General features: G+C 46.2%; 1 protein-coding gene across 1 annotated transcript in view; it reads left to right on the top strand.

Moving 5' to 3' along the window:
* The first annotated feature begins 10,530 nt into the window (after positions 1–10,530).
* sema6bb (sema domain, transmembrane domain (TM), and cytoplasmic domain, (semaphorin) 6Bb) overlaps positions 10,531–14,269 on the top strand; it is a 104,112-nt gene continuing 100,373 nt past the window's right edge. Inside the window, 1 exon segment of the mRNA XM_056729603.1 lies at positions 10,531–11,241. The gene's annotated coding sequence lies outside the window, so the exon portion shown is untranslated.

Genomic DNA, 14,269 nt, shown 5'->3' with positions numbered 1-14,269 from the left:
GACACAGATAGTGGGCAAAATACTTAATAATTGTTTTCTCAATAGGTTTTCTCTTCATAAATAAAAAATGTCACGCATTCAAATCCGCGTGAGATGTCTAAGCGTGTCATTCTCCACGTATATGGGTCAATGACAAATAAGAAAATGTCAGGTGGTGCGACCATATATTAATTTAAAATAATATACATTTAATGTATTTAGCACTGAGTATTTTCCCCCTCATATATACGAAATTTAACATAAAATCATGCCAAAATATTTTATTAAGAATTTTATTGAGAAAATTAACATTTATTTCTCAGTTTTGTTCTCTGTTTGTATGTTCGGACGGTCGCACCACCTGACATTTTTGGTCTTTCAAACACCAAAACTCAAAAAATCTATTGAATTTCAATAAAATGAAAAGGGTTTCTTATAAAGGACATATTATAGATCCATTTGATATATGACATGTATTTATTCAAATTCTTTTTAGGAAAATAATGAATTTGGACACAAAAAATACATGTCACGTCATTGACCCATATATTATCTCGCACAAAGTAAGGCTGAACATAAATAAGACATTTATGTATCATAGGTTGCTTTAGGAAACGTGATTAATGTTTCTCGCACCGATGTGTCACCCGCTGTTCACCGAGTTTGTATGACAGTTTGCCCGAGGCTTGCCGGTGGACGCGTGTCGTACATTTCGGTTGCTTGCCACTAGAGGGCGCTCGCTACACATTTGAACTGCATCTCAGTTGGGTCGTTCAGACACGGCCCACCGATTCAAACTTGTTTCATTGTTCATCCTTTCAGGCATAGATTAAACACTAAATAAACAGAATAAAAACTGCATGACACGTTGGACACATTCGTCAGGTCCGCACTATAGATTGAGTTCTCTGTTCAGGTCCCAGCCGGAATAAAGAATTTGGCAGATACACCAGAGGAAAACAGACCTTCCTGTTTTCCATGAAATGCTTGGACCATCTTAAAGAGTAGATATCAGTGAAAACCGTTTGAGTGGCAGCTGTTTATTTTGTGGGGTGGAAGTTCATTTTTGTGGGAGAAACAAGGATCAGCTTGGCCTGCTAAGAGATCACAATAAGAAGTCATTTGACATTTGATTGATGACGCATGATGACTGCGTGAGCCGTTCCCTCATTACAGCAACAAAATATGTGTTATTAAAGTGCCTCACTGTCCCCTGAGATCAAAATCTCTGTCGTAAAAGAATCTGCGTTAGTCTCTCAAATATGTGTCTATTTCTAACTAAAGTCTCAATTTTTGTGTATGCAATGGTTTGCCGCATGTTTATTATCACACTGCCAAACAAACAAACATAACCCGGCGTGCTTGTGAAAGAGATAGATTTGTTCATGCAAAACGACTGAAGTGGAATATTGCGTATTTTGTTGCAGTTATTTTGTATTTTTCTTGAGTGGTTTATCAAGGCTATGTTCCCGTGATCTGGTTCTGCTGTGTTCACGCATTTTTGTTCGATTTATTACGGGCCAGATTGACCTGGATGTTGGGTAATTAAAGAGTCAGGGACAGCAGGGAACCGTAGATGGTGTACCTTGCCTGAGGATATGGGCTTGTCGTCATGCTGCCAATATCGGCGACCTCTTGTGCTGCATGATATCCTATGATTCGATCAATCCATGTGCTTGTGCTACACGCCAAACATCAGCCCAACCTCATTTGATAACACCTTCTCTGCTTTTTTAATCAACACTAATGCATTGTCTGGATGATATTTATTTACAGATTTGTTTTGCTTTTGTACCACAGCGCATCTCTAACTTCATTATGAACTTTTTGCTTGGATGCTTCAATACTGATTGCACAACTTGAATCAAAATCTTTGCACTGAATTAAATTTTGTTGCAACAGCAGGTGCACAGAATGCTCTGGTTGTGCATGGACCACTGCCTTCGATAAACAGAAATCTGTATGTCAACATTTAAACGCACAGCTCACTTGAAGTCTATCTTCCCTTTTCCAAATATCAACATCAAGGTTGTGAAAGCTGAATTGTAAAACATGAGCCATCTGGTTCTGGAGAAATCTCATTGCTCCATCTCTCTCTCCTACACAAACTTACGTATACACACCCCAATCTTACGTTTAAAATTGTGCATGGCAACATTTGGTATCGGTAACACAGAGGTCATAGAAACTAATCATGACAAAGATGAAATATGATACACAAACTGTCTTGAGACCATTTATCATTTAATAACATATTAGTGTGTGACCTTGGCCGAACCAATACTGGAATTGGAATTGAACATATTTCATGTGGATTTAATATAATTTACCCTTGCATCAGCAGAAAAACATAATTCAACTGCCACGTCTGTCGTTTTCAGCGATTTTTGATTTCGCTGGGTGTTCGTGATAAGATTTTTATAGTCTTTTGACACATTTTTGTCATGGTTCCACTACCATGTCATGTTTTATTTCTTGTCTCAAGTGGAGCCATGGCATAGCCTGATGGTTTCATGTGGGGAGAGATGTCTTGTCGGTTAAGTACTTCCATACTCTCCCCGAGTCACGTGATCATTCCTACCCTCCTGTTTCCTAGTTAGTGTTAATTACCTTCCCCTATAAAACATCCTCTTGTTTCTTTGTCTAGTGCGCGTTCATTGTCTGTGATATGTACTTGTATGCCGTGCGTCTACCTTGCCTGTATGCTGTTTGTTGTGCCTTGTCTGCCAAGTTCCAGTTTCCCTCCAGTCTTAGTAAGTGTTAGTTTAGTTTTGTATCAAGTGTTCGTGTTTATAGTTTAGTTAGTCAGTGTTTGTTGTTAAAGTTTACATTATTATTTATCCTGTATTGTTTTCCCCTTCGTGGGTTTTGTTTTGCCTTTTTGTTCTGTCTTGTTATATATATATATTAAATCTGTTAACCCCGTATCATCTCGTCCCGTCTCTGTCTGCTATTGGGTTCGATTCTGAGATTCATGACAGAATGAACGCGCGCCCTCTGAACCCAGCAGGCAGAATGGAAGAACGGGGGATCGCTGCCACAAGAGGCCACCAAGCCCACGTTTTGTTTGGCCTCCGGCAGCAGGGAGGGTCCGTGAAGGACTTTGCCTTTGACTTCCTGGCCGCAGCGCGGTCCTCGGGGTTCAACGAGGCGGAGTTAAAAACTATTTTTAATAGTTGCCTCGATGAACCCCTAGGACCCGCTGAGATGCGCCAGCTGAAGTCCCAGGGCTTCGCGGACACGGTCCAGGCCCTTCTAGATCGTGAGTGGTCCAGGGTGAGTTCTCCCACGGAGCTGCCCGCCATCCCGGAGAATCGTGCCCTGCAGATCGGGTTCGCAGGTCTCTCTTCGCCTCCTGTAGCCACTCCACCGCCCACCAGTTCTGTTGGCAAGCGGAGGAGAAAGAAGAGGAGTCCGGTGGTCCCGTCTAGTCCGGTGGTCCCGTCTAGTCCGGTGGTCCCGTCTAGTCCGGTGGTCCCGTCTAGTCCGGTGGTCCCGTCTAGTCCGGTGGTCCCGTCTAGTCCGGTGGTCCCGTCTAGTCCGGTGGTCCCGTCTAGTCCGGTGGTCCCGTCTAGTCCGGTGGTCCCGTCTAGTCCGGTGGTCCCGTCTAGTCCGGTGGTCCCGTCCAGTCCGGTGGTCCCGTCCAGTCCGGTGGTCCCGTCTAGTCCGGTGGTCCCGTCCAGTCCGGTGGTCCCGTCCAGTCCGGTGGTCCCGTCCAGTCCGGTGGTCCCGTCCAGTCCGGTGGTCCCGTCCAGTCCGGTGGTCGTCCAGTCCGGAGCTATCCAGTCCGGTGGTCTCCAGTCCGGAGCTATCCAGTCCGGTGGTCTCCAGTCCGGAGCTATCCAGTCCGGTGGTATCCAGTCCGGAGCTATCCAGTCCGGAGCTATCCAGTCCGGAGCTATCCAGTCCGGAGCTATCCAGTCCGGAGCTATCCAGTCCGGAGCTATCCAGCCCGGAGCTATCCAGCCCGGAGCTATCCAGCCCGGAGCTATCCAGCCCGGAGCTATCCAGCCCGGAGCTATCCAGCCCGGAGCTATCCAGCCCGGAGCTATCCAGCCCGGAGCTATCCAGCCCGAGCTATCCAGCCCGGAGCTATCCAGCCCGAGCTATCCAGCCCGGAGCTATCCAGCCCGGAGCTATCCAGCCCGGAGCTATCCAGCCCGGAGCTATCCAGCCCGGAGCTATCCAGCCCGGAGCTATCCAGCCCGGAGCTATCCAGCCCGGAGCTATCCAGCCCGGAGCTATCCAGCCCGGAGCTATCCAGCCCGGAGCTATCCAGCCCGGAGCTATCCAGCCCGGAGCTATCCAGCCCGGAGCTATCCAGCCCGGAGCTATCCAGCCCGGAGCTATCCAGCCCGGAGCTATCCAGCCCGGAGCTATCCAGCCCGGAGCTATCCAGCCCGGAGCTATCCAGCCCGGAGCTATCCAGCCCGGAGCTATCCAGCCCGGAGCTATCCAGCCCGGAGCTATCCAGCCCGGAGCTATCCAGCCCGGAGCTATCCAGCCCGGAGCTATCCAGCCCGGAGCTATCCAGTCCGGAGCTATCCAGCCGGTGCTATCCAGTCCGGTGCTATCCAGTCCGGTGCTATCCAGTCCGGTGCTATCCAGTCCGGTGCTATCCAGCCCGGTGCTATCCAGCCCGGTGCTATCCAGCCGGTGCTATCCAGCCCGGTGCTATCCAGTCCGGTGCTATCCAGTCCCGGTGCTATCCAGTCCGGTGCTATCCAGTCCGGTGCTATCCAGTCCGGTGCTATCCAGTCCGGTGCTATCCAGTCCGGTGCTATCCAGTCCCGGTGCTATCCAGTCCGGTGCTATCCAGTCCGGTGCTATCCAGTCCGGTGCTATCCAGTCCGGTGCTATCCAGTCCGGTGCTATCCAGTCCGGTGCTATCCAGTCCGGTGCTATCCAGTCCGGTGCTATCCAGTCCGGTGCTATCCAGTCCGGTGCTATCCAGTCCGGTGCTATCCAGTCCGGTGCTATCCAGTCCGGTGCTATCCAGTCCGGTGCTATCCAGTCCGGTGCTATCCAGTCCGGTGCTATCCAGTCCGGTGCTATCCAGTCCGGTATCTAAATATTTTTTGGGGGGGCGCCGTGGGAAGGTGAAGGTCCGAGCGGCCGTTCCGGCCGCGGATTCCTTCCAGGAGCCGGAACCAAGCCCGTTCCAGGAGCCGGAACCAAGCCCGTTCCAGGAGCCGGAACCAAGCCCGTTCCAGGAGCCGGAACCAAGCCCGTTCCAGGAGCCGGAACCAAGCCCGTTCCAGGAGCCGGAACCAAGCCCGTTCCAGGAGCCGGAACCAAGCCCGTTCCAGGAGCCGGAACCAAGCCCGTTCCAGGAGCCGGAACCAAGCCCGTTCCAGGAGCCGGAACCAAGCCCGTTCCAGGAGCCGGAACCAAGCCCGTTCCAGGAGCCGGAACCAAGCCCGTTCCAGGAGCCGGAACCAAGCCCGTTCCAGGAGCCGGAACCAAGCCCGTTCCAGGAGCCGGAACCAAGCCCGTTCCAGTCATGCTGCCCAGCCGCCGTCAAGTCATGCTGCCCAGCCGCCGTCAAGTCATGCTGCCCAGCCGCCGTCAAGTCATGCTGCCCAGCCGCCGTCAAGTCATGCTGCCCAGCCGCCGTCAAGTCATGCTGCCCAGCCGCCGTCAAGTCATGCTGCCCAGCCGCCGTCAAGTCATGCTGCCCAGCCGCCGTCAAGTCATGCTGCCCAGCCGCCGTCAAGTCATGCTGCCCAGCCGCCGTCAAGTCATGCTGCCCAGCCGCCGTCAAGTCATGCTGCCCAGCCGCCGTCAAGTCATGCTGCCCAGCCGCCGTCAAGTCATGCTGCCCAGCCGCCGTCAAGTCATGCTGCCCAGCCGCCGTCAAGTCATGCTGCCCAGCCGCCGTCAAGTCATGCTGCCCAGCCGCCGTCAAGTCATGCTGCCCAGCCGCCGTCAAGTCATGCTGCCCAGCCGCCGTCAAGTCATGCTGCCCAGCCGCCGTCAAGTCATGCTGCCCAGCCGCCGTCAAGTCATGCTGCCCAGCCCGGCATTCCAGCCGTGGTCCAGCCCTACAGTCCTGCAGGGAACTAGGACGGTTCCCCCCAGAACTACCCCTGTCAAGCCTCCTGGGGCTCCGCGCCCTGGCGCGTCCCCAAGGGCTGGAATTTCCCCACCCAGCCCTCCCCCTTCTGGACTTCCCAAGTTTTCTTGTTTGCCCCCACCCCCCCTCCCTTGTTTGTTATTTTTATTATCCCACCCCAACCCATGCATAATTTTGTCCTGCATGCCCCTGATCATGTTCACCTTGTCTGTCTGGTCTTTGTCCTTGTCTAAGTCAGTCTTGTCTTGTTAGTGACCCCTTGATGAACACCTGGAGGTGTTCATTAAAGGGGGGGCTTATGTCATGGTTCCACTACCATGTCATGTTTTATTTCTTGTCTCAAGTGGAGCCATGGCATAGCCTGATGGTTTCATGTGGGGAGAGATGTCTTGTCGGTTAAGTACTTCCATACTCTCCCCGAGTCACGTGATCATTCCTACCCTCCTGTTTCCTAGTTAGTGTTAATTACCTTCCCCTATAAAACATCCTCTTGTTTCTTTGTCTAGTGCGCGTTCATTGTCTGTGATATGTACTTGTATGCCGTGCGTCTACCTTGCCTGTATGCTGTTTGTTGTGCCTTGTCTGCCAAGTTCCAGTTTCCCTCCAGTCTTAGTAAGTGTTAGTTTAGTTTTGTATCAAGTGTTCGTGTTTATAGTTTAGTTAGTCAGTGTTTGTTGTTAAAGTTTACATTATTATTTATCCTGTATTGTTTTCCCCTTCGTGGGTTTTGTTTTGCCTTTTTGTTCTGTCTTGTTATATATATATATTAAATCTGTTAACCCCGTATCATCTCGTCCCGTCTCTGTCTGCTATTGGGTTCGATTCTGAGATTCATGACACATTTTTATATTCTGTCTTTATACACCCCACGTATCTGCATAAATGATTCAGATTTTTTAACATTAGCCGTATTCAAATTCATGCTCCGGTGAAAGAAAACCGTCTTATTGAGGCACAATTTGGGTACCTTTGACAAAAGTATGACACTTATTCATGAATGTCTGAATATCCCTTTTTTATGTTCAAATGAAGGAACCTTCCCGAAGTGAATTCAATGATACAAGTGTCTAATAGCTTCCCAGATAGACTGTTGAATTGATAGCTTTTCATAAGTGTGGCTTCATCGTAATTTACTTACACTGATAAAGTCCATTAATTTCATGTACTCCGCGAAGTCGGCTTGCACAGTAGACGTGGCTCATTAATCTGCAAAATTCTGTCTTCGCATAAAACCAGATTAAGATATGCAAGCTTTAAATAAACATCAAATGAGTGAGGGTCAAACTAGCCTTCTGTAATAAACTGTGTGAATTTATCACTCCGTGTAATCCATCATCACAATATATCTGCTGGGAATTTTGCTGTTTACATTTCATTGTCGCTGCGTGACATTCACAGGAATGCTTTCCTTGTGTCTCTTGGAAAGAGTCCAGCGTTGCACAAAACTCAAGAATCTATCAAACGTTCTGTACCGGTAACAGTCGGGATCCATTACACGGAATTTATAAAATCATCCCTGAGTGGGCAGCGTGTTTGATGGCTAGAAATACATCACTCTGCCCATAGGCTGAAGTTTTTAGAAGCATTTTACCAAACTCATCTGAACATTTATAGAGAGAGGTTCAAACTGAAAACCCTTGTCTCCAGGGCAACATAACGAAAGCTGTAAACAGCTACAGGTACCTACTGTGTATTTTCGACAAAGTGAGCCAAGAAACAGTATGATATCAGTTAGCATGCTGTCGAAGAGGAATAGTCTATTTTTCTGCGTGCATTTTTCATCTACAGGCTTTCCGAGCCCCTTTAACATGCCTCTGATGTTTATTAGTCCAAGTTTGTTTCAGGTATGTGTTGCCAGCGGCTCTGTGGCCGTGGTGTCTTCAGCACTCAGGGTGGTTTGAGATCTCTGATCTGCTCCCATTTAGACCGCCGTGACACCTCATGATCGACCGCAGCTGCCTCACCAAACAAGGGCTTAGACTGCAACACAGACCACTGAAAAGGGAGCGATAAGGGTAAATGTGTTGTCCCATTTTCTTCCCTTTCTTCCATCATTTTTTCAACGACACACTTTGCCTGATTGGTGGCTACCGTGACAATCTCTCCCCTGTGCGTAACAGCACAATGGATTGTCCGACCGGTCCAAACCAGCTTTGTTTTTATCAGCGCTGGACGTCTACCAAGTTCAAATGACCTGTAATTGCATTTGCATTCACGAACATTGAGTCAAGGCTCGATGGAGAGTATGTTTATTGTGATGCAAGTAATAATGGCCGTTGATTTTTGCATGTGCTTATAATTATAGCCAAAACAGTAAAGAATGAGGTTGGATTTTGGGTGGCTGACAAAAAGTCACCTAGGGCTCGGCGCATTGTTGTGATTTGCACTTGTTGCGTGGATGACTCTTGATGGAAAACAGCGTACAAATAAGGCCTCCCTGCCAACAAATCACTAAAAGTGGAATGGCGGCTTTTATACATCTATCAGAGGGGATACTTGGGCCATTAGGCTGTATTGTTTTAAGCCAGCAGAATGATCTATACTTGGTTGTACGATATGGAATTACGGACTAAAATCTTGTTACTGCAAGAACGAAAGCTGGGCTACTGTAAAGCCATACTGTACTTGAAGTGATGGCCTGAGTCCCGTTTAAAACTTTAGATTTCTGTAATAATGGATATGAATATGGAATAAACATCGCTCGGTTGTTTGCTGGCTGCTATCGGGACCTGCAATCAAATCACAGGGAAATGGAGACATGATGGTTGGCTTGTGACTGCAAGTAATTAGATTGAGCTTGATCACATGCAGTGTAGCCCCTGAGCTATGATATATGTCATTACCAAGAGATATCACATTTCACCCCATGTTGTGGAGTTTAATGGTGATCTCATTCTCGTGTATCTCGCCCAGTCACAGGCTTACCCACGTGCACACCTGGCAACCAGCGTTTAGCCCGGAGCAGAGGAGAGGAACATTTTTTTAGCATCACTAAAGACTCTCGTTGCTGTCAGGGCGATCTTTGGTTATATCTCTAGCAGAAATGAAAGGCAAAATAATGTTGTTCTTTTAAGTTTTTTGTCTCTGATAAACTGCGCCGTTTCGTGTTCCCAACACGGCTTTGTGGCCCGAATTTGAGGCGAACGCTCTGTTTCAGTGCGCGAGTGGGATGAAAGCCAGCAAGAACAAAACTGTGCTGCTTTTTTGTTTATTTATTTGTTGTCAGTTCCACATCGCTCTCTAGTGAGCGCTTGACTTTAGATCAAATGCGGGGAAATGAACAAAGCAAGATCTTTCCGTAGAATTTCCCTCAAAGTTTCTTTGGCCTAATTCGATACTTTTTCAAAGATCACAGCAAGGAGCATATTAGTGCGTAATTGTAAATCATCGAGGTTCAGCCAACTCAATTACCCCAAATGTGACAGAGACTAATCGTCAGAAAAAATTGGACTTTGTGCACCGGGCCTGATTGTCACAGTGACTTTTTATAAAAGCACTTTTCACAAATTCAGCACTTCCGTTAATCCTTGAATATAATAAAAGGTAGTTTTGGCTTGCTGACCATAATAAACGGTTTAAGCAGGAGAATCCACTTTTTCTAATCCCCGGGACTACTTAAAAATGAAGTTTGGGGTTGGATTCAGCAAGATGTGTCATGGTAGTGAAGTAAGCACCTGTTTGCATACTCTTACCGAGCCATGTACATATATCACACGCCTACATTTTTCAATCAACGAGTACATTTTATTCTGCTTATGTTTTAATTGATAGGGAGTTTTTTTGGTGTGTTTATGTCTCAAATATTGTCAGTTTTGTTTTATTGTAATTCACTCACCTGCCTTAGGCATCTTCTGGTGAGGTCATCACATGCTGAATGAGTATTGTCATCTATTGTTGTCTGGACAAACTTTGACGAGTGTGATTAAAGCGTGAGAAAAGACAGAAGAACCTTATCTCTCACCTCCCTGTTTATGGAGTTTTATTTCCACTTTTTGTTTCAACTATACATTTCTAAATACGTGTTATTATTGTTAGTTATTCCAATTATAGTTTCATCAAGCGCTTGTTTAAAAGCAGCTAAATACAATTAGCCTACTATATAATATTGAATTCTCATCGCATAATAATAACGTTCCTATACATAATTTCATTGCAACAGATGTGTTCCCTTGTGTTTCTACATTTGACAGGTTTCTTTATTCTGTTGTTTTTCTGCACATGAGAAAATCAAACGATCATCATGAGACCCATTGCCTTCTTATTTTCATGCTTATTAAAACTCCCTCATATTCTTCGCACTATATGTACTTGCATTTCAGCTTCACAGTTTGTGGCAAGACCCGATCCAAGTCTCATTATTCATTTCATGACCCAAAACGTTGATCGACAAATGAATTCCGCTCCAGTCCACCGATAAATTCTGCGTCAGGTTTTGGCATCGGCTCGCGTGTTTCTGAAGCTGTGGGTGACAGACTCGCAACAGCGCGAGATACCAAACCCATGATCCCTCTGTCTCTCTCTCTCCAAACCAAACCCCGTAGGGCTACACGCCGGGGACTGCAGGAAATATTACATTTCTACCGGACAATGGGAGTTTCTCAACGGGTAACAGAGACTGGATTCAGATCGGAGGAAGTGCAGCTCGAACCAAACAGACGCACGAGCCACGCGCTCCGGACCGATACATTCATCCTGCGCAGCACAGAATAACTATTGTAGCAGTATTTGATTGATAAAGCAAGTGTTACCAGTCCAGACAGACTTTCACAAGGCACAGCTGTTTGCTCTGGCACGAACTATTTGTTAGACTCAATCTATTTATCTATCCCTGCGTATTCCAAACGACTCTTGAATCCTGGATGGCAGTCTGAAGGGGAACAGGACGGCTGCAGGACCGAGCCGGGAATGCCATTTGTTCGGGCGCAACATAAACGAGCTTTGTGGCGTTGTGTTTTTTCACGGGGACAGGTGCCGTTGTGTACGCTCTTGGGGGGTGTGGGGTTAGTTGATGGGGGTATGGACTTGCAAGAAGCCACACAGTTGTCTTAAAGATGTCAGATAAGGGCGCAGGAGACAGGTGCGATAGAGAGGACTAGATTTCAAACGGACCCCTCCTCTCTTCTCATTCATTCTGGATTATAGTCCCGAGGTGGCGAGTCGTTCACGTTTCTTCGCGACTGTTATCGGTAAGTATGCTGGTTTATCAAACGATAACGCACTGTTCTGGATCTCAGTAGTTGTCACTGGCTTTTCCTCCCCATCGCACTGTGCTGCGACGATGGGTTTGGCGATGCACGCGCTCCGTATTCAGCGTTTCTGTTGTTTTCACATTAACCGTATTAGTCTTATAATTGAGTTAATTGTAGGCGTGCATGTTGTTGTTGGCTGTGGTTTATTCAGTATATGTTATAAAAAAATGTACTATTAAACGGGTTTAAACTAGTTTTTGTCGTCGGTCTGGTTTAGCCTGTTAAAAATGGGCATTTTCGATACTATGAGGAGATTAAAACATTTTCCCATTTATTGAATTTTAAATGTGACTTTTAATTTAGTCTACGTGTTCCTTTAAAATATGAATAGTTATATTACTTTACGTGCAGCTTTGATTATTTACAATTTATTTGTAATCCCTTACAAATAAATTGCCAAATTGAACGGTGACATTGCTTGTCTGTTTAGTTTCCCTGCAGTATTTCTGCTTACAAAACCTCATATTTAATGTTTTATTGCTTAAAAACATAGTCTTTAAACAACCTTTAAGTTGGCATTTAATGGAAAACGCATAAATCCTGGTGCTTCTTGCTTCCCCTGTTTCTCATGAATTGATATTAGAGCCTCTACTCTTGAATTGATATTAGAGCTGTGTTTTTGTATACTACCTAATGTTGTGTTTTTTTTGCTTTTTTTATTGTTCAGATGTTTAAATGCACACGCAACTTTTTAAACTCGTTCAGCAGCTGTTTATATTCCACTACACTAAGTGGGTCCAATTGCACACTTCACCTTCCTTTCCCAACATCAGGGTAAATTGCATGAAATTTTGTCTCTGTACCACCAGCCTCTCAGCCTCTTCGCCGTGCGACACGGTTTTTGTCATAGTTCCCCTGTTTCAAATTCAAATAGGCATTGAGCTGCCTTTTGTTACCGCTCAAGGTTTGTGGGCTGGAAAGAGAGGGGAAAGTGAAGTCCCTCAGGGTTCGAGCATTCTATAGAAGAACCCGAGAGAGAGCATAGATGAGAAAAGTGGTGAAAAGAGGGTCTGCCAGCGGAGGCAGTGGCCTTTATTGAAGAAAAGGTAAGATATGGACAGGATAGGGAGGCCGTCTGCTTTCTCCTCTTGTGTGACTCAGATTTACCGGACCTGAATCCTGCTGTGAGGCAGAAACTCTCTTTTACCAAAGGTCTCAAGCTCCTCTAACAGTCATTGGGGCTGTGCGGCTGGCGTAGTATTATGAATAAGGTTATTATCGTTCATTTTCTTTGTTTTGGTTTCAGTCCTGTTGAAGCGTTTTATGTTTTTTAACCAGTCCCTGAGGCCCTTGATTCATGACCGAGGGTGGCATTTGTCTGGGTGAGCTGTTGACCTCTTCGAGTGCGCACACAAAACCTCTCATTACACACTGAATTATCATTAGCACCGCTGCACACAATGTGAGAAGTGCAGAGGAAGCGTACAACTCCGAATAGACCTGTTTCAATGTTTACATTAACGTAGATTTTGTGTGTGTGCACGACAAATAGAGCCAGCGCTTATTTGTCTGTTACCATCTTCGTCAATGTCGTTTCTGGAGCGGTCTTTAATTCACTTCACATTTTAACAGACTGTTCAGTGGAGCCGTTCTAATCCCCAGCAAACACAGAGCTCTGTTTTATTACAGCCTTACTTAATATCGAGATGTGCAACTTTCCAGACACACCGCTAGCTTGAGCGAAACCCCTGCTGATTTTATTAGGATGTAATTCGCGGGATATTCTAAAATGCGATTTGGGGGGATTAGGAGAGGAGGATGAAGAGAGAAAGAGAAGGTGAACGGGAGAGTTATTTTCCTTCCAAGTTTTCTTGAATGGGTGCCCTGTTCGTGTGCACCCTTCTCCCCAACAGCCGCACTTCAGCCTGCAGTGCAAGTGTTGAGGCCGCTGTGCCGAGGGGAACAGGTGCTACGGCGCAGGGGGCACGCGTGCAAACACACATGCACGCTTACAGTTGCCCTTAGGGCTTTGCGTCACCTGCGCCTGGCTCAGCCTGGCTGCAGACCCTATTGGAGTCAAAACTGCTTATCCGTGCCCATCCTTACCGTGGCCAGATTTAAGTCTAGCTATTGTACGACTTCAGAATAGGCCGGGTACGATACATTGTGCAATTGTTATGCTCAGTATCTCAATGAATTACGGTTAAATGGCGCCACATGTGAAAGCCAGAGGGCGCTCTCTTGCGCAGAAGCTCTGAATATGAGTTGTGGGTATTATCAGCCGTTAGTGTGCGTCATTCTGCACTTCGAATTTCTATCGGAAGTAGTTGACCATCTGGTAATCTGGGGAATACTATTCTCAACAAACTACGATTTTGGACATCATAATTCTACTTTCGAATACTATTTGGACGGATAGTATGCTTGATTGGAACGCAGGGAGGGTTAGTATGTAATTCAACGTTTTAAAAAAAGTTCAATTTAAAGGGGTCAATTGACGCGGCTTGACATCTTATGATGACTAAAGTAATGCTGGGCAATATACAAACTGAGTTTTATGCACACGCATTGTGCCGTGCGACTGATGTCATTTGCGCTCGTCTGGGAAACAGATATACGTCCGGCTAGTATACAACTGTTTAGTATTCCATTTGGGATGATGCTACCCTTCTCAAATTCATAAACTATGCACTATGCAATATGCACTCAAACATGTAGTGTGAGTGCATATTGTCTAGTATGTCATTTGAGAAACAACTCTTGTTCCATGAAATGCCAATGGTCATATTCTATCGGCGATCTTCAAACCTTTTTTTGTTTTTTCATGATAATAAAGTATATGATGTTTGACTTGTGTTGATTTTTCAAATGCACGTTATAAATGACTCAATCTCATAATGATTTTAGATCGAGCAGTGTATATGTGTATATATATATATATATATATGTCGTCCCAGCCCTACTTCAGAAAACGATATAACATATCATGTTTGCATTATCAGCCAGTTTTATTTACGAAACTCTA

The sequence above is a fragment of the Triplophysa dalaica genome, chromosome 18, assembly GCF_015846415.1.
Source record: "Triplophysa dalaica isolate WHDGS20190420 chromosome 18, ASM1584641v1, whole genome shotgun sequence".
NCBI classification, from domain to species: Eukaryota; Metazoa; Chordata; class Actinopteri; order Cypriniformes; family Nemacheilidae; genus Triplophysa; species Triplophysa dalaica.
Note: the sequence above shows the minus strand (reverse complement) of the source record. Positions and strands in the feature narration are given on the sequence as shown.